Here is a 25212-nt window from a genome sequence, read left to right on the forward strand (position 1 = left end):
ACAAGCCTCAGTTCTCTCACCCGATTCAGGCAACTCAGCACCGATCTCAGCCCACTTGCAGCTTCACCAAGAAGGCCTTGCCCTTCACCAGGCAGAAGTTTATTATCCTCATGAACAGCTTAAATACAGTACCAGAATGCTGAACGCCAAATTGTTTCTGTACTTGATGTTGCGAGCCACGGGGCGGGCGGGGAACATTTAGCTCTCTAATTCCCATCAGTCAGCAGAGTCAACGTTCAGCGATGATGAGAGTTGTCGTTCAACAAGATCTGGAGCGCAACAGGTTCCCATTCCCAGTATTAAATAGTTTGGGGATGTTTCCTACGGGAAGTAACTGCCCCCAAGTGCATTTTTAACTTATGATAAATAATCCATCTCTTGCAAGTCCAGTGCGGGTGAACAGCCTCACGCTTCCAACCAAGACAGAAACCCTTTTAAAAAAAATGTGAATAATTAAAGTTGATTTTTGTGCACATAATATACTTGAACTCTTCACCTTCTTCCAGCCTTTATATCCTAATGCAGAGATGGGCTACTTCTGGGCTGGATCATCAGCCCCAATATTTCCACAATTTCACTTGTAACAAGAAAATAAAATAGGAGCTATTTCGTGGTATAATGTTACTTGTCTGTTTGGGATTTTTCATATAAATGTCAATATCAGTACAGAATATGCTTTACCACATAACTGTGATGCCCTTAGTATTATTATGTAGCAAGACTGCACCAAAGGGTTGAGTCACACAGCAAAAAATGCTCTTTAAAACCCCAAATCTAGGGTTGCAATACGTCTGCGAAATCCCGGACATGTCCTCATTTGCCGGGGGGGGGGGCAACATTTACATTTTAAAGGAAATATCCAGGATTTGGGGGCTTTATTTATTTATTTTTGGTGGGTTTTTTTGCTTGGGCAGCTTGGGCTCGGGCAGTGGGGTGGCTCTGCATGCCACAGCCTCTGCCAGCCAGAGCTGTGGAAAGAGGTGCGCAGGCATGGTTGTGGCAGCTCCACATATATGCCCAGCTCGGGCTGGCAGCGGCTCAGGCTGTCCTCTTTTTCGCTTTTCAAGATATGGCAACCCTACCAAATTGTTGTCTGGAGAACAGAGCAGACCCAGTGAATCAAGAAGCTGGCTAGATTTGCCCTCAATTGTATAAGTAGTTTGTGGCTTCCTAAAATCCACTTATTCCCAAGAAATTCTTTCTAAGCACCACATTAGCAGACAAGGTACAGCAGAGGTAGTATAGCTGGGCGGCCATACTAGTCCTTCTAGATCAGGGTTCAGAACCTTTTTCAGCTGTGGGCCAGTCCACCGCCCCTCAGACCATGTGGTGGGCTGGACTATATATATTTTTGGGGGGGGGGGGATGAATGAATTCCTATGCCCCACAAATAACCCAGAAATGCATTTTAAATAAAAGCACACGTTCTTCTCATGTAAAAACACACTGATTCCCAGACCATCTGCAGGCTGGATTGAGAAAGCGATTGGGCCGCATCTGGCCCCCGGGCCTCAGGTTGCCTACCCCTGTTCTAGATACTCCTGATATCTAGTACTTCTGCAATAAAAGGGTTGGCAATTTTAGCAAAAAGAAATGAGGTGTGTAAAAAAAGCGCAGCCAATGACAGAGCAAGATTTGCTGGTATCCCGTACCAGAGAATTTCCCTACAAAGTACATGCACATACGTACACTGTATACTATTTCCTTCCAACACTTTATGCTGACTATATTTTTATTAGCTACATTTGTATTCCAGCTTTCTTCTATGGAGCTGAGCAGCACTTTTACCTCACAACAACCCTTGGAGTTACTGGAGTTAGGATAAGAAATTTTGGCTTGCTTTAAGGCCCAGCATTACAGTCTCTAGCTAAGAGAAGGATTTGATCCCAAGTTTCCCACAGCCAAACTCAAACCTCTAGCCACTAGACTGTTTCAACCCTCACAGCACTGAAAAATACACACTCACACACCAAGACTGCCAATTCTAGTTTTTTTTAAGGAAAAGTATATGGCATCCAGGAAACTTGAATAATTCTACCAAGACAAAAATGAGATTGAGAAAAAGCCATACAAATAATGGGACTTAACAGGCACATGACATCCGGCCACTTGATCTCCCTTCCTGTCCTCAAAATCGGGAGGTGAGATGACTTCAAGGCCTGCAGGATCTACGGTATTCTTTTTTCTATTGAAATCCTAAGATCCATCAAGCAGAAGCAAAAGATACAGGCTTTGGTAAACAAAGTATGAGTCCAGGAATTTGTGAATGCAACTCACAGTCACTGCACAGAAAAAACAACTCCTAGTGATTCCCACCACCACCCACCACTGTTGCTGCTGTTAAACAACTAGGAATAAGAAATCACTGAGATAATGGGGAATTTTGGCTATGGACTAGGTATCCATCCTATATGTCTTTCAAGGTGTCTGAATATGAATGGGAGCTAGCCAAATAAACACAGATCTCCTGATTTCCCTCTGCCGCCAAACACATACATAGACCCCTGCTTTCCATATTCCTTTGCTCCTCCTCCAACCACTGCCATCAACAGACTGCAGAATATTTATAGCAGAGCATTTTAAGCAAGGGGTAGTTTTATATCATGGGAAAGTGACGTTTTTATTGGGCCAGTAAGAATGAATTGATAATTAAAGCAATAGTTGCATTTGCCTATCTTGCAAATGTGTATAGATTACAGATATGAAGCATCTAGATTTAGGCAATTCATGCAGAAGCTCCTGCCATTGGTCATTTTAAGAATCATCATTTTCCTGTGGCTTAAAAGACTTACTGGGTATGTACTATAGATTTTATTTCAGAGCCGATACTAGGTTTGGTGGGATGCTTTGTCTTCATGCCTTATACTTTGTTGTCCTACGAGATAAGTAATCTGCTTTATATTATACTTAAGTAAATTTCAGCTGCAATGGCAAAAACTGACTGCAGAATGCAAGGAATCATTAAGATACAGTACAGGCTATGCCCTAAGAGATTGTATCTCATGAGGCATCGGGCATGCTTGCCAAGACATGCTGTACCTATGTATACACACACAGCCGATCTATAGAGGCAGCTTGCCTGAATGCCCCTTGGGAAGACGGCAGATGAAAAACAGGCAGCTGTGGTGCAGGAAGAAGTTTTTGGCACTGCAATCTGCACGGCATACAGCAAGCCTGCTCTCTGAATGTACCCTCCACTCCGGCTCCTTTGCGAGCATCTTCAGCCTTGACCTTTTGCCAAACAGCTGGGCTGCTATAACCTCTCTAGCAGCGGGGTACGGTCTCCAAACTAGGGCAGAGCCAGCATTCCTCCCCACCCCATCCTCCAGTCCTTCCTTCAACAGGACTTTGCTTTGCTGAAGTCTGACAGGAGAACAAGGGCAAGCGTTGGGCACCTTGTGACACAAATCATACCCCAAACATCTGTCAGAAGCAATCACCATCTTCCTGTCATTTCCAGTTCCTTCAAACATGCAACAAAGAAAATGGGGGCAGGGAGGGAGGATGGCTGGAAGGCAGAACAACAGCTAGCAAGCATCACCATCACCAGTCATGCTTAAAGAATGGAAAACAGTGCCTCCACTGATTAGAAGCAGAGGGGTTCTCTTTCTATACTAAGGTACACTAAGAGGTTACCTATGTTATTAATTCAGCTGTTATTCCAAAATGACCTCCCCTCTTTGCCTAGCTGGCCTCTGCAGGAAATGCCAGGGTCTTCTACTGAAGCATACATATGCAAACCACACCATCTTGTTTACTAGTCTACCAGGTCACTGTGCTAGTTGTGAAGCAGCTCTGCCTAGGTTTATGGATTCAGTACATGCCTATATACACACAGGAGTCTTGCAGTCTTGGCCTTGTTTATTTGCTTCATTTAAAATGCCGGCATTTTTTTGTGTTGGCCTTGCTTATTTGCTTCATTTAAAATGCCGGCATTTTGTCCATGTGTGTTAATTTTTTTTTCTTACATGTTAGCTGCCTTTGTAAGACAAAGCAGGGTATAGCATTTTTAAATAACTGAGAGAAATAAGCAGTGAAAGAGGCCCTGCTTATCTGGGGCATGCTTCCTCACATAAGTTATTCAAGGGCACTTCTTACTTACATCTCAAGATTCCCCTTAACTGTGCAAATATCATCTTAATATAACTAAATATTAAATGAAATGGTATAATGATATTTTATGTGATTCCATCCTTGGTATGCTTATCAGACGGAATAGGACTGCAACCAAAAACCCTCACAAAAGAATGCAAAATGATGAGTTCACAATCCTGCCCACATAGTGAATTTACACACCAGCAGAGATATCACAGCAGGCTGTGCTGGAGGAATCCCTCTGCCAGTTTTATACCACCAGCACAAGGGGTAAAAATGGGTGACCTTGGTGAAAATCGCTGTTCCCCATCTTTTAAAGGCAAGCGATTAATGGTTACATGTGGCATGGTGCAAATGGGAAAACCTCTTGTAAGCCACCTGCTTCAGAGGAAGAATGGCCTTCAGGAGAACAATATCTACTTTTTGAACTGAAGGTTTGGGATCTGGGAGGCAAACTGTGCCTGCACGCTTTCATTCTTTCTTTTTTCAGAGGCATGCTTGGCTGATGCATAATCTGGCACAGTTCCAGGGTCTGGAATCAGATCGTGAAGGAACAAGAAAATCTCAGGAAGCACCACAACACAAAGCTGTCCCTGGAGAAGTCAGATCCCCACAGCATGGCGGAGGCTGGGAATCTGAACAGGGCCCTGCCATTCCATTCAAGCTCACAGGCAATGGAATTTCAACTAGTTGTGATATTAACCTCTTCTAGCGCCTGCAGGCTGTCGCTCTTGATGCGAACAAGGAAAAAGTGCGGAGGGGGAGGGGGAGAGAGGCAGTCTTAGGAATGCTCTGGCTCATTCTTTGTGCTCAAGCAACTTAGCCTATTATTTCTTTTGGCCCTGTGAGGATTTTGAGTGCCTCGCACCACCCCAGATCAACAAACGGACATATTTTAGGCCTTCCATCACTCCCATCCCAGTAAAATCACTGCAGTTACCCAACCAAAACAAAAAACAAAAACTCAACCATCCTGAGGGATATTTATTAATCATCTCCATGGAGTGGTGGTATTTTATAAGCCTGTATACGTTTCTAGCTAGCATTTCAGAGACGCTGTTTATACTGCAGTTGCTTTTTCTTAACAAAATCCAGGTTTATGGTTACCATGGGTTCTATCAGTGGGGGGGGGGGGGGGGGTTTCTCAGCACTCAAAAACCATCTCAGCCATCAAATATACCACTTAGCAATTAGATGAGGAAAAATTGTAAAACAAGGGACTTTACATCACTGAGCTGGGCAAAAAAAGAGAGCTACCAGCAGCACTACATATATAAGCAGGAAGACGTCAACTACAGTCAATAGGGGCATGGCCTGAAGGCACATGATGCAACCATCTTGCTGAAGTTAAGCAGGTTTAGATCTGGTCACAGCACAGATTGGAAACAACCTAAGAACCCTATCAACACCACCATCTTCAGATCCATCATGGAGGAAATGCTGGCTATAAATACAGTAATAAATGAAATACAGGCAATTCCCAAGTGAAAAACGCGTATTTATTACAACTGTGTTCCCCTTCCAAATATCAGTTGCTTGCCCTCCTTTATAGATAACCACCAGACATATGCTGGGCACAGGATGGGGATCAGCTACAGCCCAGCTGGTTCTGCTCCCATTTCCCAGCTTGCCTCTGCAGCATTCACCAGTCCCTACCATAACAACCCTGCTAGAGGAGTCAATATCCCAAAGGCCCAAGCCATTCTGAACTGTTCTCATTAGCAGTTCATCTCCACTGTCAGCCTTGGTTTGGAAAGGTCAGAAAAAGAATGGGATGCTTAAGAAAGTCAAGAGAAGTCTAGGCTTGAACCTGCCATGCATGGTCAAAAATCTGCATAGAAACAGCTGCAATATGGTTCACAAAATCCAGGTTTTGTTTTTACATGGCACATTACATTGATCCCAATGAAGTTTGCTTCTAGTTAAGTGCACTTACCGATTCGAAGCATACCAAAATTGCTGTATACCAGGTGTGTAGCAATGGAATTGATGATGATGATGATGATAGTAATAATAATAATGATAGCGAAGAGGCACAGCCATTAATCATTTTTTAAGACTTTGGAACAGCAACATCACTTTCATTGACCCCATTCCCCAAAAGGTGGTGCCCAACTGGCTGAGTTCGCTGCCACTCTGGCTCATGAGAAATGATTGAAATGGAGGGGGATCCATTTTGGTTGTATACTTCTCAGTCCACCTGTAGCCCAACACCAAGCAAGGTTGCCCAGGTTACACTGAGATGGAGGCATCTCTCCCTTCTTTCCCCCTCATCTCCAGCAGTAAGCTACTGCTACGGTTCCTCCAAGCAAGATGTGCTACTCACCACATCAGCCTGGTCTCCAGGTAAGGACCATGAGAGTGAGTTGAGGTAGATGGATATGGAAGGCAGGGTTGCCTTGGAGCTGCCCTTCCATAGAATATGAGAAAGTTGGAGGCAAATGAGAGTAGCCATGACAGTGCAGTGGAAGGGTAGGGAAACAGCCATGACAGTATGGGGAGGGGGAGGTTACCAGGAGGGCATCTTCTCCAGGGTCCCCTCAAACCTGGCAGTACAGCAGCATCACAAGACAACCAGTTTGGTTCTTTTTAGCTCTCTTCTAAACATTTCAGAGAACAAACTGCTGCTGCATTTCGCAGAAAGGCATATTTTAAGTTCCAGTAAAATAACTCTGTCTCAGTCTGAGATAAGCTTTTCCTCTTCTCCTCAGTTATTACCTGGCCCCTGCATAAAGCACTTCGCTCTGCCTGGTTCCTCTCCCTAGCTTTCCACCCTGTTCTGTTCTGGCTGGAAGCCTGTTCCAGATTTGCCAACGTGCGAGACGCTTCTGCCTGCAGTGAAGGAAGGGCCAAATTTCAAGAGAGCTTGGATCCACTTTTCACTTCAAAGTTCCAAGCCCCACAATGTAGCAAAAGTTTTTAATTGCCTAAGGAGGAGCTAGCCTGGGAAAGCTGGAAGCAGTGAGATAACCGGAGTCTCGCTGAACCGCAGAAAAAGAGGGGGGAGGGAGGGAGGGAAAAAATGTCTGAAAGTCTTCCAACAGAAACAAAACAAAGGGAAGGGAAACTATTTTTCAAGAGTGTGACACAGGCCTCTTTTTCACTCAGGCACCAAAGGGCCAAGAGTAGCCAATAAAAGCAGACATGCACACAGGAATCCAAGTGGAGCCCAGCAAATGCCATGTATACGGACTGGCTTCCATAGGAATGCAAAGGCCATGGGAGAAATGGACCCAATACATCTGTGTTCTTAAAGGAAGACCACAAGCAGCCCTCCCAAGATCTCATGAAACTCAAGGTGCTTTAAAACAGGGTGAACATTTATGGTTCACAAATCAGTTCCGATTAAAAGATACTGCTATCTCTAGGATCAGAATGTAAGAAGAGTCCTGCCAGATCAGGCCAAAGGTCCATTAAGTCCATCGCCTTGTTTCTAGCTATGCCCAAAAAATTGTCCCTGGGAAGGAAGCTCGCCATCAGGGCTCAAAAGTGACAGCCCTCTCCTGCTTTTCTTGCTCCCCTGCAACTAGTATTCACTGACATGCTGCCTCTGGCCCTGGAGGTAGCGTAGAACCATCATACTAAAAAAACAATTTAAAGTCAGTGCCACCCCCTATACAACTTGCAGCAATGAATTTCATGAATTATGATGCAACTCTCAAATGTCCCCCGAACTCCCCACTTGAAACCAGATCCTCTGCACCAGGGATGGGCAACCAGTAGCCCTTCAGATATTGGTGAACTACAATTCCCATCATTCCTAATCATGGGCCATGCTGGCTGAGGCTAATGGGAGTTGTAGTGCAACAGCATCCAGAGGGCAACAGGTTCCCCATACCTGCTCTCCACACACACACACACACACACACACACACACACACCCCTGCCTGCTTTTGTGCAAACTGCCATTAACTCCCTTAGAATTTCTACACAGCCTTCACTTCCTGGTCTCTTCCACACACAAAATTAACCCCCTACCACTCTGGGGGGAACCAGAGAACTGGTGGAAAGAGCGATAACCTTCCCTTGCTAATGGACAATTTTAATTTCCATGCTGCAATCAAAAGTTTTTTAAAAGGCGGTCTGATTGCTCCCCAGGGTTTTGGATTATATTATCCTTATCACAAGGGAGACCAAAGCAAGTGGCATCAATTCAACAACGGCCACTGCAATCTCTGGCAATAAGAATTAGGGAAGCTGAATCCCACTCCTGGAAGGCAGAGCTAAAGAAGAGATGGCCAATGCATTCTCTAAGCCCTAGAAGCTACTTTTAATGTGACTTAAAATAAGCACAGAAGCTGAATCAAGCAAAGATCATTAAGGTGTAAATTCAGCCCATTTCACGTTGCATCACCACATAACATATTTATTGAAATGTTCATAACTGCTACAGGCCACACGTAGTCACATACTATCAAGGCAGCCTAAATGACGGGACTTGGCTTCTCAAACACAAAACATGGATTGCATTTAAAGTGGGGAAGCTTCTTAATGTAGCTCCAAGCATATTTGCAACATCTTGATTACGCGGCTTTTGGCAAATACTGAAGACACACCTCTTTATCCCAGCTTTTGACACTTGAGTTGAGTGTTTTTAGGACCCACCTTATTTTTGTGTTGCAAGTTGTTTTTAACTGTTTTTAACGTCGTGTTTTAATTGCTGTGACCTGCCTCCGGATCCTTAGGGTGAAAGGTGTGTTAATAAAAACAACGCACACTGTTTTCCACAGCAAGCATATGAAGATGGGACAGCATACGTGTGTAAATGTGAATCTTTAAATACACCTGCACAATCATAGGAGGAGCCACTCGTACGTGTCATCCACACATTACGTCATCCACAGAAAACACCACAGCAATACTGGTGGTGGTCATGCAGCTAAACGTTTGCCCTACAAACTATTGATCTGTTCTCATTAACAAAGGCGGCTGTGACCCAATCACTGGATTCCACTGAACTGTGTGGCCCAGTCACAGCACACTATGATCCCTTGAACAAGGAGGCACTGTGGATAGTGAGCTTATGGGACGTCTGCTTCATGAGACTCTGGCACCAATTTTCTGCAAGCCACAACACTTATTTGTTTCCTCAGTTTTCCCAACAGCCTCTTGACTGTCTTAAACTTTGTCGTGTTTTTCAAAGCCGCCTTTACCAGTGACAAGTGGGAGCTGGTATGCAATTAAAAATATATACACTGTACAATTATGAACCATGTATTTTTGAATGCTCACATATTTCCACAAACCGAAAGGAAGCCACAAGTTATCACGTCCTTCAATCAATAAAGTGTGGGGAAAGCATCCTGGGGCCGGGATTGTCCCACATTATATCAGTCTGGGCTCAGCCAAGGGCCTCATTGCCAAAAGCAGACAGCTCTGTGGCTTGTGCAAGAGAAGTTTAAAATACTAACATGCACACAAAATTTAACACTTCCTATTTTGGAAAAAGTTCCACCAATCCCTGATATGTTTCACTGCCTCTTTTCTCCCCTCAGTTTTGCTGGAGGCACTGGCCTGAAAAACAGGTTTTTGGCTTTCTGAGAGAACGTCTTGCTTGTTCTCCCATCGGAGGTGGCAACCCCATTTTTGAAACATCAGGGATGGAAACAACAATGTCACCGAAGAACAGGTCAAGTCAACGGAGCTCCCAGCAGTGCTTTGAGGATCAGAGCCTAAAGCGCTCAAAGCAAAAAGTCTTGTTTATATGCCTGCACTTCTAGGAATGAAAATGACTAAGGTAGGGGGAATGACTTGCAGAGGAGTGAAAAATGTACCATAGTAACTCAAGAGGATTTCACAGGGAGAGCTATTCCTAGACAAAGCGTCTCTCATCCTTTTCACTTTAACATCTTGACATTATGCATTTAATAATTTAATACATGTAAGCTGAAATCTTATGCAACCTTACTCAGAAGTAAGATCCAGTGGGGCAGTGGTGAGAGCCACAGATACAAGATGGGATTTCTCCGGCCTCTACGTGGACAGATGGAGCGAACGTTGGGTAAGTATTGATTGGGGCAGTGAGGTGGCTTGGAAGTTGAACGGAATCTGTTCCGGAAGTCTGTTCGACTTCCAAAATGTTTGGAAACCAACACGCTGCTTCTGATTGACTGCAGGAAGTTCCTGCAGCCAATCGGAAACCGTGTAAGCCGCGTTGGATGTTCGGCTTCCAAAAATAGTTCGCAAACCAGAACAGTCACTTCTGGGTTTGCAGCGTTCAGGAGCCAAAACGTTCAAGAACTAAGCTATTTGAAAACCAAGTATGATTGTACCTGATCATGTGTTTCTTGGGGAGGACACTAGGGGCTTGGGGGGAGGTGGGGGGGAGCCCAACCCACCACACCACTGTCCAGTTGTGTCCCCCCCCCCCTTGCATGCAGTCCCCAACCCATTGATCATTACATTCAGTCCTAGGGGCAGTAAGTTTGTTCACCCCCTTGAGTAAAGCTTCATAGACACAGTGCTTTTTTCGGGGGGAGGGGGCACAGGGGGACGCATACCCCTAAACATTTTGTGAATCTAAGTTTGGCCTCATTGAAGGGCACTATTTCAATATGAGTAGGAAAATGAGTACCCCCTAAACATTTATTTTAGAAAAAAGCACTGCATAGACAGATTAACATTTATCTCTCCTTCCTTCAGTTAATCAGTGGAGCTTTGCTTGATGGACAACAAGTAAAGATCTTGGGACTCAGGTCTTTTAAAAGACCTTCTGAACAATACAAACATGCATCTTCTTTCCCGTCCCAATAGAAATATGACTGCAGGTAAGTAGCTCAAGGATTGTTTCTTTCCTCGTATCCTAAGCTGGCAGAATCACAATGCACCATTCCCTCCAACCACAAAAGCCATGGATAATTGAAGCTGTCAATGTTCAACAGAAATAAACTTCAATGCTCCTTTAAATCTTGATCTTAAACACTACTGATGGAACTTGAACTTCTTTAAAAGCCGTTTTTATGTCTGTTACATTCCCTCTCCCCCGACTTATTCTACAAAAGATTAGAGGTGGCATCCATTTGTTCATTTTAAACGAGCTAACAGTTTACTTCCCGGTCCTCCCAAAGGCACCTTCACCAAGATTCTGCAATATGCAAATGTTTCTACATGCAATTGACTTAAAACCAGAGTTAATCAAGTAACAGATTTTAATCCCCTGACAATCCTAGAGCCATCCCTTTATTGTCAAGGGGACTGCTCCCTTGGAAATGTAAGTATGTGTTGTGGGACCAGCCAGATATGACAGATGCAGTCACATTTCTTTGTTCATGCGTCTGCCTGCAAGGTAGTGTAATGCAGCAAGGTCGCGTAATAAGATAAACTTTTCCCTCCCCCTCATCTCATTGCACTGCTTTGCTGCAGGTATTTCCCCGTCCAGCGGCGGTGTTGGAAGTAAGTGGCGTTAAGGAGAAAAGTGCCTGGAAAAACAGAGGGTGGGTCCTAGTATGTAATGCCAAACCCATGGTTTGAAGTTGGCTTGCTTAGCAAACAACCATCATTTGTTTTAAATCAGCATTTCTGGTTCACACATGTAACACTAAGCCAACATTCTTAGAAAATGAAAGTGACCTCGGCAGAAGTCCGCCTATCGCTTTGGGAAGGATTCAACTTCCTGCTAAGGCTATCACTCCCTCAAGGCAATCATTTTGGTTTGCCAGATGGAATGAGCCCCCTCTCCCCCCCCCCAATGCTGTTCCAAGTCTTTGCCTAACAAACCCCCAGAGCCAATTTCATGGGGTATTGCGGGGGGAGGCCCATTGCACAAGTCTTTATACAGGGCTTCTACTGACAGGACTCATTAGTTGAATCCCGCCCGTTCCCCAGGCTTGCTGAGGTTCACCCACATAGTGCTAAACCGTAGTTTAGTGTTATGTGCAATTAGTTTTTAGCTGTTAGGATTTAGCTTCACGAAACCTATTTTCTTGTTTAAAAAAGGAGAGTGTGAATGCTTTAGAACACAATCCTGTTGACCATTACTTGGGAGTAAGTCCCTTTGAACTCAGTGGGCCTTACTTCTGATTGGGCACTCAGCACCTTGCAGGATCCATTTCCAAAGAGCCCAGTAAGGCACAGTAGGCCTAAGCGATAGTGAAGTCAGCTCAGATTCTATGTTTAGTTCACTGTCTCTGAATCGTATGAAAACAAGCCTCTCCCATTGTGGAGGACAGCTCTGCTTTAGTGAACTCCTAAGAAAACATGAATCACTCAACACTTATCAGTTCAAAACACCCGTGCAATTAACAAGACTTCTTTTTTTCCTATGGTATAATTATATACATTTTAATGCAATTACCACCCCTGTATTTTGTACATTAAACAGTAGGCAACCAAAGGAAGAGAGAGGCACTTTATTTTTCTTGGCTGAGCATTCCTGAAAAATAATAATATATTGCAAAACTGACTTGCCTGGTGATGCCGTCTCTACAAGATTTTTTAAAATAAAATAAAAAAATACGAGGTGAGGAGGAGAACAAGACAGAACGATGCTAAAAAAAGAATTAAATTGCAAAAAAAGGCCCACATTTCTCCGCTGCTATAGGAAAAGTTATGGCTTGTGCAGGATGCCACATACACCAGCAACTGGGCCCTAGCAACCTCAGCACCTGTGTCAAATCCAGCCCCCTCCAACCCTGCCCCCAACAGCCATTGAAAAGTAAAAGCAAATAAATAAAACAAATGACCGTCAGTCAGTTCCCCCAGTCCCTGAAGCCGAGGTCATTAGGCAGATTAAAGTTCCCAAGCTTTGGCCAGAGGCACAGTTAGCAAAGTGCAGTTAAAGTGCCCAAATTGGATTACTACTTCTCCTCGGTCTCAGTGCCAACTTGGCCAGCAGATTGGATGTGTGAGATAGGAAAAGCGGGGCGGGGGGAGTGGGGGGGGAGGGAGAGCCCACAGGCTGCTCTGCAAGCTGTCAGCCTTAGCAAAGTGGGCTCCTGCAAGAGCTGAAGAGAAGAGCTGGAGCTGCAGAGTCAAGACTGTGTCCAAGACGCAGGGGGGTTCTGATCATGCATCGGGAGGGAAGTGCACTCTGCGCACCCTCAGAGACACGTCTAGTATTATTTTGCCTGTGACACGACCAAGCCCTGGCGCTAAAAAACATTCCAGGGCCTGACACAGCCACCAAGTGGGAGGCAATGCTTTCGGCAGAAATAAAGAGTCGTCTCCCTGGAAAGAAATGATAGCATTTCCAGAGGACCTCTGAGGGAGGATGGATAACAGCCCACTTCAGCAGAGGTTTACGGAGAACCAAACGAAAGCCAATCTGATTTTACCCGGCAGGCCACCTTGTAGAATGTCCATCTTTCATACGCAGTAATAGTCAGCGTTTTTGATCCAGGATCAGAGCAACAAGTTTTTACTCTCAGTGATACAGGCAGGCAAAGGTACTAACAATGCCACCCAAGAGGCTGTGAAGACCAGAGAATGGGTTTTCCAGTGCGGCTATGTAAGAAGCATTTATGTGCGTACCTATCCTTCATGGTCACCTGAAATAGCAGGCGTCAGAGAGCAAATTGCTGCTCGGCAGCAAAGGAGTTTTCAATGTTCTGCGAGAATTTGGGGGTTTGGGGGAGGGGGTTCTTTTCTGTAGCAAGCAGGAGTCACTGGAGGATCGGAGAACAGAAAGGAGCAACTGCCAAGGCAGGAGGCAAAAGAAAGGCCCACAAGTGGAAACTGTGTCTCCTGCCTCAACCCTCTCTCCTGCCACCTCTAGCAAGAAAGATAGAAAGGGGAGCACAGAGCACTCCACTCTTCTGTAGGTGGTTTCTACCTTGCCACATTGAGGCAGGGTAAAGTATTACAGTAAACCCTTTGGCAGAAGAAAAGCAAAATACACAAGATTGCAGATTCTGCAGAGTATTCCTTTCCCCCCAAATCCTTTAATGTATCAGAAGAGTAGGAAGAGGTCCTCAAACGGATATAACAAGTAATGTAGTCTACAGTTCCAGCAGATGGCTCCGAGGGCCATGTGGGAAACTCACTCGCATCAGGAGCAGCACCTCAACACCTTCCACATGCGCTGCGTCAGGAAGATTTTGGGCACCACATAGCAGGACAGAATCTCAAACAAAGAGACGCGCTCTCCTCAACTACATTCCCAGCATGTTCGCACTTCTTGTCCACACTGGCTTGGTCATGTCCACAGAATGGAAGATGGCAGGATCCCCAAGGATCTACAGGGAGCTGGCTTCAGGCACCAGGCCCATTGGCAGACTAACTCTGCGATACAAAGATGTCTGCAAACATGGCATAAAGGCTAGCAGCATTAACCCCACCATGTGGGACTCCCTTGAAGACAACCGCAGCGCCTGTTGACTATCAGTCAGGTTGTGTATCCACAGTAGTGTCCAGAGGAGGAATGACCACTGTGAGGAGCACAGAGAGAAGGAACGCCATGATGCATCTGCAGCAGCACAACTGGATGCCTTCACCTGCCCCTGCTGCAACAAAACATCTCTCTCCCATGCAGTGGCATAACGTGGGGGGTGCAGGGGGGGCCAGCCGCACCAGGCGCAACATCTGGGGGGGCGCGCTCGCACTCGCAGCTCTCTGCCCCTACCTGGCTCACTCTCTCTCTCTCACTGCAGTGCTGGCTGTGCGAATCCGATTCGAGCCGCCGGGTCGCCGCCCACTGTGGAGGGGAGGGTGCCAGGCCTGCGGTGCGGTGCGGAGAGAGAGCGAGGGACTATCTGGGGGAGGGACAGTGCAGCGGGGGGGGGGGGCAAATTACTTGCCTTGCCCCGGGTTAGGGGGCGCAAATTACTTGCCTTGCCCCGGGTGCTGACAACCCACGCTACGCCACTACTCCAATGTCAGTCTCTACAGCCACGGCAGGCGTGGTAACTCTCCAACATTTTGCCTTCACCTCCAAAGGTTCACTCTTCCATTGTCTCCCGAGACAAACTGATGCCAGCAAAACACATGGGCCTGCACACACTCCTCGGTTCCTCAACAGTAAATGAGGACAGCAAACACTCCCAGCCTATCCCTTCCACTTAATGCTCCTCTCGCAGAGTTTACAAAGAGAAAATACTTTAAACAAAAGACTCAGATAATCTTGGCAGCTGTAAAATGTCATCACTTACAAAACTAATCTTATGGAGTTTAATTACATAATATTATGAGATCATCTAGCATCTTCACTCACCAGAAGTGGAAGGGAGGAAAACCCTTTACATTTAATTTAGGCTGAGGTTTGACATCTGAAGTTCAGTGACTGTTCAGGCAACTGGAAGGGAATTTCAGCATTTTGTTCCACAGAGAACAAAGAGGAGAGGTTGGGGCAGGTGCTTTCTGTGCCCCTGCTAAATGAGGAAAACCTCCAACGTATATGCTACTTGTTTTAAACAAAACTCTTGATGGTCAGTTAATGTTTCTCCGGTATCTAAAAGGCATTTGCCTGGGGTTTAAAGGGTCTGGGAACAGGGGATGACATAAAAGCAACAGCAGCAAAGGTCAAGCTGGAACAGAAACACATCATCCAAAAGTAATGGCTGCTCCAGGAGGAAATGCACAGACATGACTGAGCTTTTTATTTGAGGAGCAGTGTGGTTTCTTTAGCTCTTTTCTAAACACAGGGATTGACCGCCCCTAGAAGTGCTGAGCGGCTGCTCTTCACAGGGTGAAACTGGACCCACACCTCTTAGCAGGTCAAAAGACATCCTTTATGAAAAGGCATTACCCACGCTTGAGATGAACTGAATTTGCTAAGTACACCTTCCTTTTATCCACCACTTCAGCATCCTACCACAAAAGGCTTTTGATCAAATAACACACCCAAATATATCTGGACGAACAAGTTGTGTGCGTTTACACACACAAAAGCGAGGCGTATGCACTCACAGTCTGCCAGCTGCCAGAAGAATCGCCTTGGGTATCAGAGATAGGCAACAATGAGAAATCCATGTGCAACACCATTAAATCCAAAAGCAAATAGCACCCTCACATATGCCTTTCTCGCTGCTAATTCCCATGACAGAAGGTCACTTAACACAACACTAGTTGCGTGCTACCACTATTTAGTAACAGTGGCGGTCTGGGACATATCCTAGTGCGCATATTCCAAACATGCGGGGCAGTGGCTAGACTTGTGATACCTCAGTGTCATCCATTAGAACTGAACCCACAAGAACACTCCCGTACAGACACACACTGCAGGGGAGAATTGGTACTTGTGGGGCAAACCTGTATTTCAGTGAAACCTCACCACCATCACGGGTCATCTCACTGAGGAATCGCAAGAGTTGGAGGGATCTTTGTAGGCAATCTAGTCCAGCCATTTGCTCAATGCAGGAAATTCAGGGCCAGGGCATCCTCAAGAGATGGCTGCCCAGCCTCTACTTGGAAGACCTCCAGCGAGGCAGAGCTCATCATCAGGTAACTGATTCCATTGTTGGAACTACTCTTAGACTCAACTAATTTCTCCTAAGGTTCAGCTAAAACCTACCTTTGTATAACTTAAGATCCCATTCTGCCCACTAGGGAAGCAGAGGACAAGTCTGGGCCCGTCTTCTATGTGACAGCCCTTCAGGTATTTGAATGGTGCTATTGTTTCCCCCTCAGCCTTCTCAAGGCTAAACGTAGGCAGTTCCTTCAACCTCTGCTCATTGGACTTGGTTTTCCATAACCCTGGCTATAGCTCCTGCTGTTTAGACCCATCTTCATTTCCCTCCTCTAGCTCTGATCAAAGTTATCTATATCCTAATTGAAGGATGGCATCCAGAACAGGGCAGAGTGCTGCAAATGTGGTCTGACTAGTGCAGAATAAAATGAAACTACGTAATATTTATTTGACTTGGTTCTTTTAATGCAGTCTAAAGACATTGGCATTTTATGAAGACACGTCACACTGCTGACTCAAGTTCAACTTGTAATCAGCTAGAATCCCAAGGTCCTTTTCACATGTACTACTGCCAAGCCAAGTATCCTGTCCTATACTTGTGCATTTTATTTTGCCCTTGCATTCATCTCTAATGAATTTCAGTTCATTAGTTTCAGCCCAGTTTTCCATTCTAAGAATATAACTTCGATTTTTATTCATTTTCCCTGCAGTGTTAGGTGCTTTTAAGAACAAAGAACAATCCAACTCTGTCTCCCTCCCACCAAATCCCTTTACCTTTAACATTAAAATTTTGTATTGTGCCTTTCCCCCATTTAAACCTCACAACAAACCCGTGAGGTACACTGAAAGTGACTTACCCAAAGCTGGCTATTAAGCGTCACATAGCAGACTGGAGATTTCCCACTAACCACTGCCCCACATCGCACAGAGTATGGCGTACCACAATCAGGCTATAGGCAAGTAAGGTTCACCACTGCACTAGATGTTTACTGTAGGGTGATGGATGTAGCAAAAACAATTCCATGAAATCACACATATTGTGGAACATACTGGAGCAGAAAGTGGAAAACCCAGGATCATCAGAGAAACTTATGTCTCAGTATATCTTAGAGAATCTCCATGTTTGGCAGCAACCATGTTTACCGAGACTATATTGTTTTCCCAGTCATGGGAAGCACAAACAGACACATGTTCTTAACACCCATACAAATGAGTGCACAAGGTTGTGCCTTAAAGTGACCTTCTGATACATGTGCAAAAGGATGGGCAGCTGTCATTCATATTTCACTGCTTCAGAAAACACCAGTGTACCTGCAGCATACACAATCATGATGTATAAAAGGGTGGAATCACTCCCCGGTGTGACAGAGCAGCCTTTCCCAACCTGGTGCCCTCTAGGTGTTTTCAATTCCCATCAATCCCATGCACCTTGTTTGCCCTTGGAAAACAACAGTAAGCTAGTGAAGATGCTGAACTCTGGGTGTTGTATGCTTCCAGAAGGCCACTCATCAGGAGGTCAGTTGCAACGCATTAATCAGAGGAAGCCCAACAAAAAGCAAATCACAGAATATGTTCCACTGTGGTGGCTCAACACTTCTCAGTCTAGTTTTTACTTGCCACTGATTTCTGTATCACTTTGGCTAAATCCCCCTAGTATTTTACCATTATATGACGGCAAGGTTGAAGACTGAAGGAAATGTGAATGTGCTTGAATGCAAAGGAGCATTAACAGATGTACACAGATGTCTACAGTTGTGGGTGTGGGTGTTTGTCCTCACAACACCCCAGTAAGGTAAAGCAACACTCTTGCATCTCACTCCACAACTTATAAAACAGAGATAATAGCATGGTGCTATCTTTCAGGGGTACTGTGAGGATAACTGTGTATGTACTGCAGGGCAGTTAAATTTCTATGGATGTCGGCTTGGTATACGCATCTCGGATAGGTAATTAGTGCCTCTGGGCCTCTGTGTGCATTTGTTTTATTACAAAGGAGACTGTTAAGGATAGTGATGTGGTTCAAAATAAATTTGAGTCAGATGTGACGCCAATAACTGCATCCTGCAAGCAGCACTCTCACTGACTCCAGGGGGTATTTGCCTACTTCAGAAACAAAAGGTGAGGTTCCTCAATTGAACACCCTCCATTCAGGCAGGAGACAAGCCCCCTTACCGACACAAGTGGCAGAGGGCATAAACGCCAGAATTCATCATCAGTTCAGGAGTCATTAATAGCCTCCAATTCCCCAAAATGCACACCGTTCTCATAAGGCCTCTAGCACTGCCTTCCATTCTGGCCCCAACTCTCCTTGGGGAGGGGAGGAGTGAGCTGCAGTTATTTTTTTAAAATTGGTAACCATGCAAGAAACAAACAAACAACCACACACACACACACAAACACCAGGCTGGGCAGCATTTAAGTTGTGTGTGTGTGTGTGCGCGCGCGAGAAAGAGAGAGAGAAAGAGAGAGAAAGAGAGAGAGAGAGAGAGAGAGAGAGAGAGAGAAACTACTGGTAAATTCCCTAATAATTAAGGCTGCACTCCTTCACTTAACTTGTAAGAAACAAACTCACCTGAAATCAGTGGCATTTGTTTGCATGTTTAGGATCAAGGTAAAAACCACAATTCCTATAAAGTGAAATCTAAAAACTGAGTGAGTGACTGTATGGAAACAACTGGCTTAGCAAGGTAAATAGATCTGATTGTGTGATTATCATGTGGGAAATGACTGTTTGTTGGGAGAACAGGGGTTTTTAAAAGAATAAATTGGTGTGGGGAGATCCAGAAAAATAAAGTTTACATTCAATATACTATTTTTGAACGTTCTATTAAAGATAAATTAAGAACATTTTACATGAACATATAAAGCTGCTTTATACTAAATCAAACCCTTGGTCCATCTTATGATGCTGAAGCAGGTGTGCATCTGGTCAGTGGATAGGAGACAACCTTTATGAATCCAACATATGCCACCTTGAGTACCATGATGGAAGTAAGGTGGGCTATAAATGTAGAAAATAAATACTTCGAGTTCTGGCTCTCCAGCATCTCAGGCAAAGGGGCTTCCAAGCACTGCTACTTAAGATCCCTTTCCTTAGAAATGCAGGGAACTGAAGGTGGGACTTTTTACATATAATGCAAGTGCTCTATGAGGGAGTGACTTTTTACATATAATGCAAGTGCTCTATGAGGGAGTGAAAACGATGGCACTTGCTAGTGGAACAAGCAGTCCAGATCTCAATGGAGAATGTTGTCAACAATTGGACATTTTGAACGTAAGTACATAGTTTAATACACATTCTAATTTGGAAGGGGGGTGTTTTAGTGTCCCTGAAAAGCTTGCTATGGTATCACACCAATGGGACAGAACACCCAGTAATCCAACTGTAAAAAGCAAGAATCGCCCTCTGGCTATTGTTTTTGCAAAATCTACCAGAGAGGAATACATGCATGTTAGGCACAATGGGATCTTAATCCAAACAGGCAGATCAGGTTAAAGGGAGGAATCAGCAGGATCCAAAACAAAAATACAGATCCAGAGTGCAACACAGCGGATTACCATCTAGCATTCCCCACAGCGTCTTGCTCTGTTACACGATCACATATTTTGGATCTAAACTTCCTTCCCACCCACACAGACTCGATATTGTCTCAGCACCACCAGCACTGTAATTTACTAATATAAAACAAGTTGAACTATGCAAACAGTCTGAAGCAGAAGATTTTATTTTTAAGCCTCTTCTCTTTATAACCCACTTAAGAAATTATCTCTGCCTCTAGCTGCAAGTTGTAGGGGGATGGCCTGCTAATTTGCTTTGATTTCCTCACTCTGCACAATTTGGTCACAACCAGTATCTTAAGAGAGAGATATCGAGTCACTCATTTTACCCACTGAGTACATACAAAAGACTTTGAGATTGTTCAGGAAGCAATTAGATGCTATACAGAGGGAAATGATGTTTTCAAATGAATAACCTTTGATGCAGTCAATAGCCCTGTGCTCATCCTTTGCAGATCCCTCTTCCCCATCATTGCAACAACAAAAAATGGATGAATAATTTTTATTCCACTGAAAGGGCAATAACCAACTGTATTCTAAGAAGTCTGTTTGCTTACAGATTTCATCTTAAGGGAGGGGGGGAACTACTTCCTAAAGGCAGCTTTCGATCTGAACTTTTCTTCCTGCTGTGTTTCTAAAAGGATTATTGTAAATGTTAATTTGTACGATATTGAGGATACTTCCTTCAAAACATGTGAGCATGAGGGAGTGTGGAAAGGGTTTTTAACTAGAAAGGCTAAATCCCACACCTCTTCCTAATTTACCAGATTCCTAACTAGGTTCATTCTGTAACTACTGATCTCATGTAAATTCTGCCTATACCCTCCTTGCTTCACAATCCCCCAGTCAGAGCTGGTCAATCCAGACGCTTAATCAATATGCATAAACACACGGCTAAGGTGATGAGAGAGAATTTCACTGGATGGAAAGGAAGAATGCACACACATAAAAAAATCAAAGGGGGGAAAAAGGATCAAATATTCATTTATTGATTGGACCCAGACCACATCTGAATGTCTGCAAAGCCCTGCACTCAAATATGCTGGAGCCTTGCGAGTGTGCTTTGGACACAGATTTTATACCTGTATCACACACACACACATACAGAGGACCCAATAACTAGAACAGTGGTTCTAGGAAAGCAATTCTGAAAAGCAAATATGCAAGCAAGAGCTACACTCTGCATAAATGGGCTTATTTTTATTTGAACAAATTTATTCTTTACCTAGACATTTACCCTGTCTTCCCGAAAGGGTTCAGGGTGGTTTACAACCTCCAGTTTTTGTTTAATGTAAAGGCTTATACATATGCATTATGGATAACACCTACACACAACACACAACAGCCTCTCTTATTCACTCCATAGAGCTATATTTATCATCTGGGTGCAAGGAGGGTTGCTGTTGGGTGGCAGAGCTTCGGAGCCTTTCCTAAACTACACCATAATCAGCAAGAATAATTCATGAATGAATAACCCATAATATGGTGCTACGTGCTTTTCGAAGGGCTGTGCAAAGGCTCCTTGAATTCTTACAGCACTCCTGGTCCACAGATTCTCTCATTACCAGATGGGGGCAGGAAAAGGGGGGGGGCTATTCTGCTTAACGAACTGGGCTATACAACAAGACCCATCAGCAGCCGCCACCCTTAATACCAATGAGGGCAGTGTGGGGTTGGAGTCACTGGACTGCTGGCTGGCCAGATTAGCTCCTGCTTGCCCATTAAGGAAGTTGACAAGCAAGGAGAAAGCGGTTTCCTTTTGGAAGGAGGAACTCCAGCAGGCTGGGTGGAGGAAAGCCTCGCGGCAAGGAGAGCCAAGGTGTGGGTACCTACATCCTGCCTCACAGCAGCCAGGCAGCCCCGCGGGGACTCTTCCGGCTTGGCTGGGGCATCTCTCGCTAAGCTCACGGGGCTTCTTCCCAAGCCAAAGGGACGACTCGCTCCCCAGGCAAAGTTCTTCAACTCCGGGCGCCATGAGGGACGGATTTAGGGAGAAGAGGGTCGAGCAGGCTTGGGGCAATGACGCCAAAACTAGGCTAGGGGAGAAAATGGTATCCCCCCTCCCTTTAGACTTGCTGTGGGTTGCAAGATTGTGCCCTGGGGGGGTCCTCTAACTGCCCGATCTCAGCGGTCCACCGTCCCCGACATCCCAATAAAAGGAAAATAGTAATAATAATAAAAATCTTTGCGATCAAACTTTTCCCCTTTGCAAATCAGGAGAGCGAGAGAGGGAGCAAGGGGGGATGGCTGGTGGAAATGACACGACCATCTCCACCGGGTTCATTGCGCCGACGAGGATGACTGGAGAGTTGAGTCACTTTTCGCACTGCGAAGCTGCTGCCCTCCCCTCGCCAGCCTCCGAAGCCAGAAAAGACAGTGTCTATCCAAAGCCAGCTTCTCTTTCTCCCCACACACGCACACTCTCCCCGCACACCCCCAAGGAGAAAAGGAAGGAAAAGATGCAATACAGCAGGCTTGCCGAGCCGCTCGCAAGGCGCCGGCCCCCCTCCCTCCCTCCCAGCAAGGCGGAGGCAGGCAGGAGCTCCTGGAGAATAACCCACAAGCGCAAGGTAAATGCGGAAAGAGCTGGCAAGCGGCAGTCGGAGCGCCACGCTGCACCCGCGCAGCCACACACGCAGGCTGCCGTCCTCGCTCAGCTCTGCTGCAGTTTTCTCCCCCCGCCGCCTCCAAGCGAGCTCCGTCCTTGCCTACTTCCCCCCCTTCGCCCAGGCATGGCGTGCCGAGGGGTGTGTTTGCGGGAGGAGAAAGGCAAAGAGAGAGACCTCCGCATGCACGGAACCAGCGCGGCGGCGGCACATTTTTAGTGCCTCCAAAGCTCTCCAAGGAAGCGCTGCTGCTGCTCCTCCTCGTGCTCGGCCGCCGCCGCCGCCGCCCTCCACCCCCGCTCGGCTTTCCCTCCCCGCCGCGCATCTCTTGCTAGCGTCGCTGTTACAACCACATGCGGATCCATTCCAGTCCTTTCCATTCCGTTTCCACCACCCGCCACTACGGCCGCCGCTAACCACGCGCGCACACACGCCCTTCTCTCGCGCGTCGCAAAGGCTGCCGAGGTGCCGCGTTCGCTACGCACACTTTTTAATTGCCAGCGCTCCTCCGCGTCTCATTGTCAACTCTTCCCGCTCCGAGCCTGCCTCGCCGGCCACATTTCCCTGCTTCCTTTTCACCGAAGGACCCATGCAGCCTCTCTCGCTCTTCCTGATGCCGAGATCCCCTCGGGAAAAAGCCTTCCGACCACACCATTCCGGGCTAGCGTTTTTGGCCAAGCGATGAGCCGGTCCCCTTTCTCACCCCACCCCCATGCCACATTGGTGTGTGTGCGCGCGCTCGTGCGTGTGTGTGCTCGTCTCACGCGCTTTCCCTACTTTACGATCTCCCCGGCACACACAGCGCACATACCAAAGACACCACCACCCCAAATAATAGCAGCGCCGTGGCGTCGGCGCCGCCGATCCCACCCAGCAAAAGAATCCAGCAAACTCCTCTCTCCTCCCGCATGCAAAAGAAAGGAATAAATCAACTAAATGGAAAGCGGGTCTCTCGCCGCGTCCGGAACCGCAAATCTCTGCCCCCACCACCTCGCCCCCAGTAAAACAGAAAAGGCTTCCTCCGAGCTAAGAAAGGCTGAACATCTCCCCGTGTGTGTGTGTGTTTTGTGAGTGTGTCTCTTTTGAATGAGGCTCAACTATCTCGGAGCCAAGCCAGGGAAGCGGAGAAAGGCGTTTCGCTACGCTCTCTCAATCCTCTCCATGCAAACCACCTCTTTCGCGTCTTCCTCTCTGCAACGATCGCTTGCTTTTTTCAAACAAAACAAACATACCCAAAAAAAAAGCGCCCACCCCAGAAACGTATCCACGGAAAGCCTCAAAGAGGAAAGTTGGACGGGGTGACTTACAGCTTGAATCGGAGCTTGCTTCGGAGGCGCCTGCCATGATTACATTCCACACCGAACAACCCCCGCGCTGCAACTCCGGGCTCCGCGCTCCACTTGCTTTTCTGCCGCCGCCGCCGCTGCTGCCCAGCATGAATGGAAAGGAATGCAGCGCAGGGTTCCAATGGAACTCCAGCCTCGATCTGACTTCCCAGGGAGGCAGACGGAGAGACACATTCAAAAGGGGCTGCAGTCGCTGCTCGGCTCGCCCGGTTTCGGCCTCTAGAGGGCGCCCACACCTGTGCAGACCGGCGCGCTAGAGGAGAGGAGGAGGAGAGAAGAGAATGAAGAGCAGGCGAGGGGAGGCCCGCAAGTCGAAGGAGGCTGGCGCGCTCTTAAAGGGGCAATGCCGCCCGAGGAGCCTTAAAAGCGGTGATGCTCTCAATGGCTTGTCGGAAGAACCGAGGGTGCCGCAGGAGGCGGGGCGGGGAGAAATCGTCTCGGGAGCAAGAATGGGTCGGCAGCAACACTCTGGACGTGGAAAAACGTGTCTTGCTTTGCTTTACAAGGGGATGGTTGTCCGGTTTTGCAATGGGATGCAAAAGCTGCTTTGGCTAGGACGTAGAGCTGAATTAAAAGGTTCGCAGCAAATGCGTTGCAGGCTGAACCGCGATCGTGTCATCGCCGGTGAAAATCCCCTTGCCACGGAGAGCCCTGAGGCATGGGGCACAATCCCCGAACGTTTCTTCAGAAGTAAATCACGCTGTGTTCAGTGGGAAATAGGAAGCTACCTTTTACTGCTCCGCCCACCTCAGTACTGTCTGCACTAACCGGCAGAGGCTCTCCAGGGTTTGGGCAGAGGGGACATTCCTAGCCCTAGCTAGAGACGCCAGGAATTGAAGCTGGAACCTTGTTCTATGCCTCAGAATGGTGCGGGGGGGGGGGGCAGGGCCAAGCCCAAATAGCCTAAATCAACAGGGCTGGCTGGAGATGATGGGAATTATGGTCCACAAATATTGGGAGGGCACAAGTTTGGGCAAGGCTGGCTGAAACCTTTGGCAACAGTGCAACCAGTACATGAAAACAGTGGTGAGCTGAGGTCCTTTTAGACTCTGGACTTAATAGTCATATGTAGGGGAAAATGCATCCAGGCCTGCTGCATTTGTGGGAGGGGGCTGTTCATTCTGCCCCAAAGCAGAGCTGTAGCTGGGGCAGGGGGGGTAGCCAGTTTTTTTGCCCGGGGTGAAGCCTCCAGAGGGGTGATCGCAAATGCATGGAGGGTTTTTGCCAAACTGGGTCTTTGAACCGGATGAAATAAAACCTATTTTCG

General features: G+C 46.5%; 1 protein-coding gene across 6 annotated transcripts in view; it reads right to left on the reverse strand.

Annotated features, from left to right (window-relative positions):
• The window catches only part of PLXNA1 (plexin A1), a 298111-nt gene extending 273916 nt beyond the window's left edge, over positions 1 to 24195 (reverse strand). For 2 of the 6 annotated variants that reach the window (XM_083418457.1, XM_083418454.1), the window contains exon 1: positions 23085 to 23323. The gene's annotated coding sequence lies outside the window, so the exon portion shown is untranslated. Of the gene's footprint in view, positions 1 to 23084; positions 23324 to 23906 lie in introns of those variants that run through there. The other 4 variants (XM_083418456.1, XM_083418455.1, XM_083418458.1 and 1 more) reach the window with 4 other exon arrangements.
• Between the last annotated feature and the right edge of the window lie 1017 nt (positions 24196 to 25212).

The sequence above is a fragment of the Podarcis tiliguerta genome, assembly GCF_965153285.1.
Source record: "Podarcis tiliguerta genome assembly, chromosome: 2".
In the NCBI taxonomy this organism is placed as follows: domain Eukaryota; kingdom Metazoa; phylum Chordata; class Lepidosauria; order Squamata; family Lacertidae; genus Podarcis; species Podarcis tiliguerta.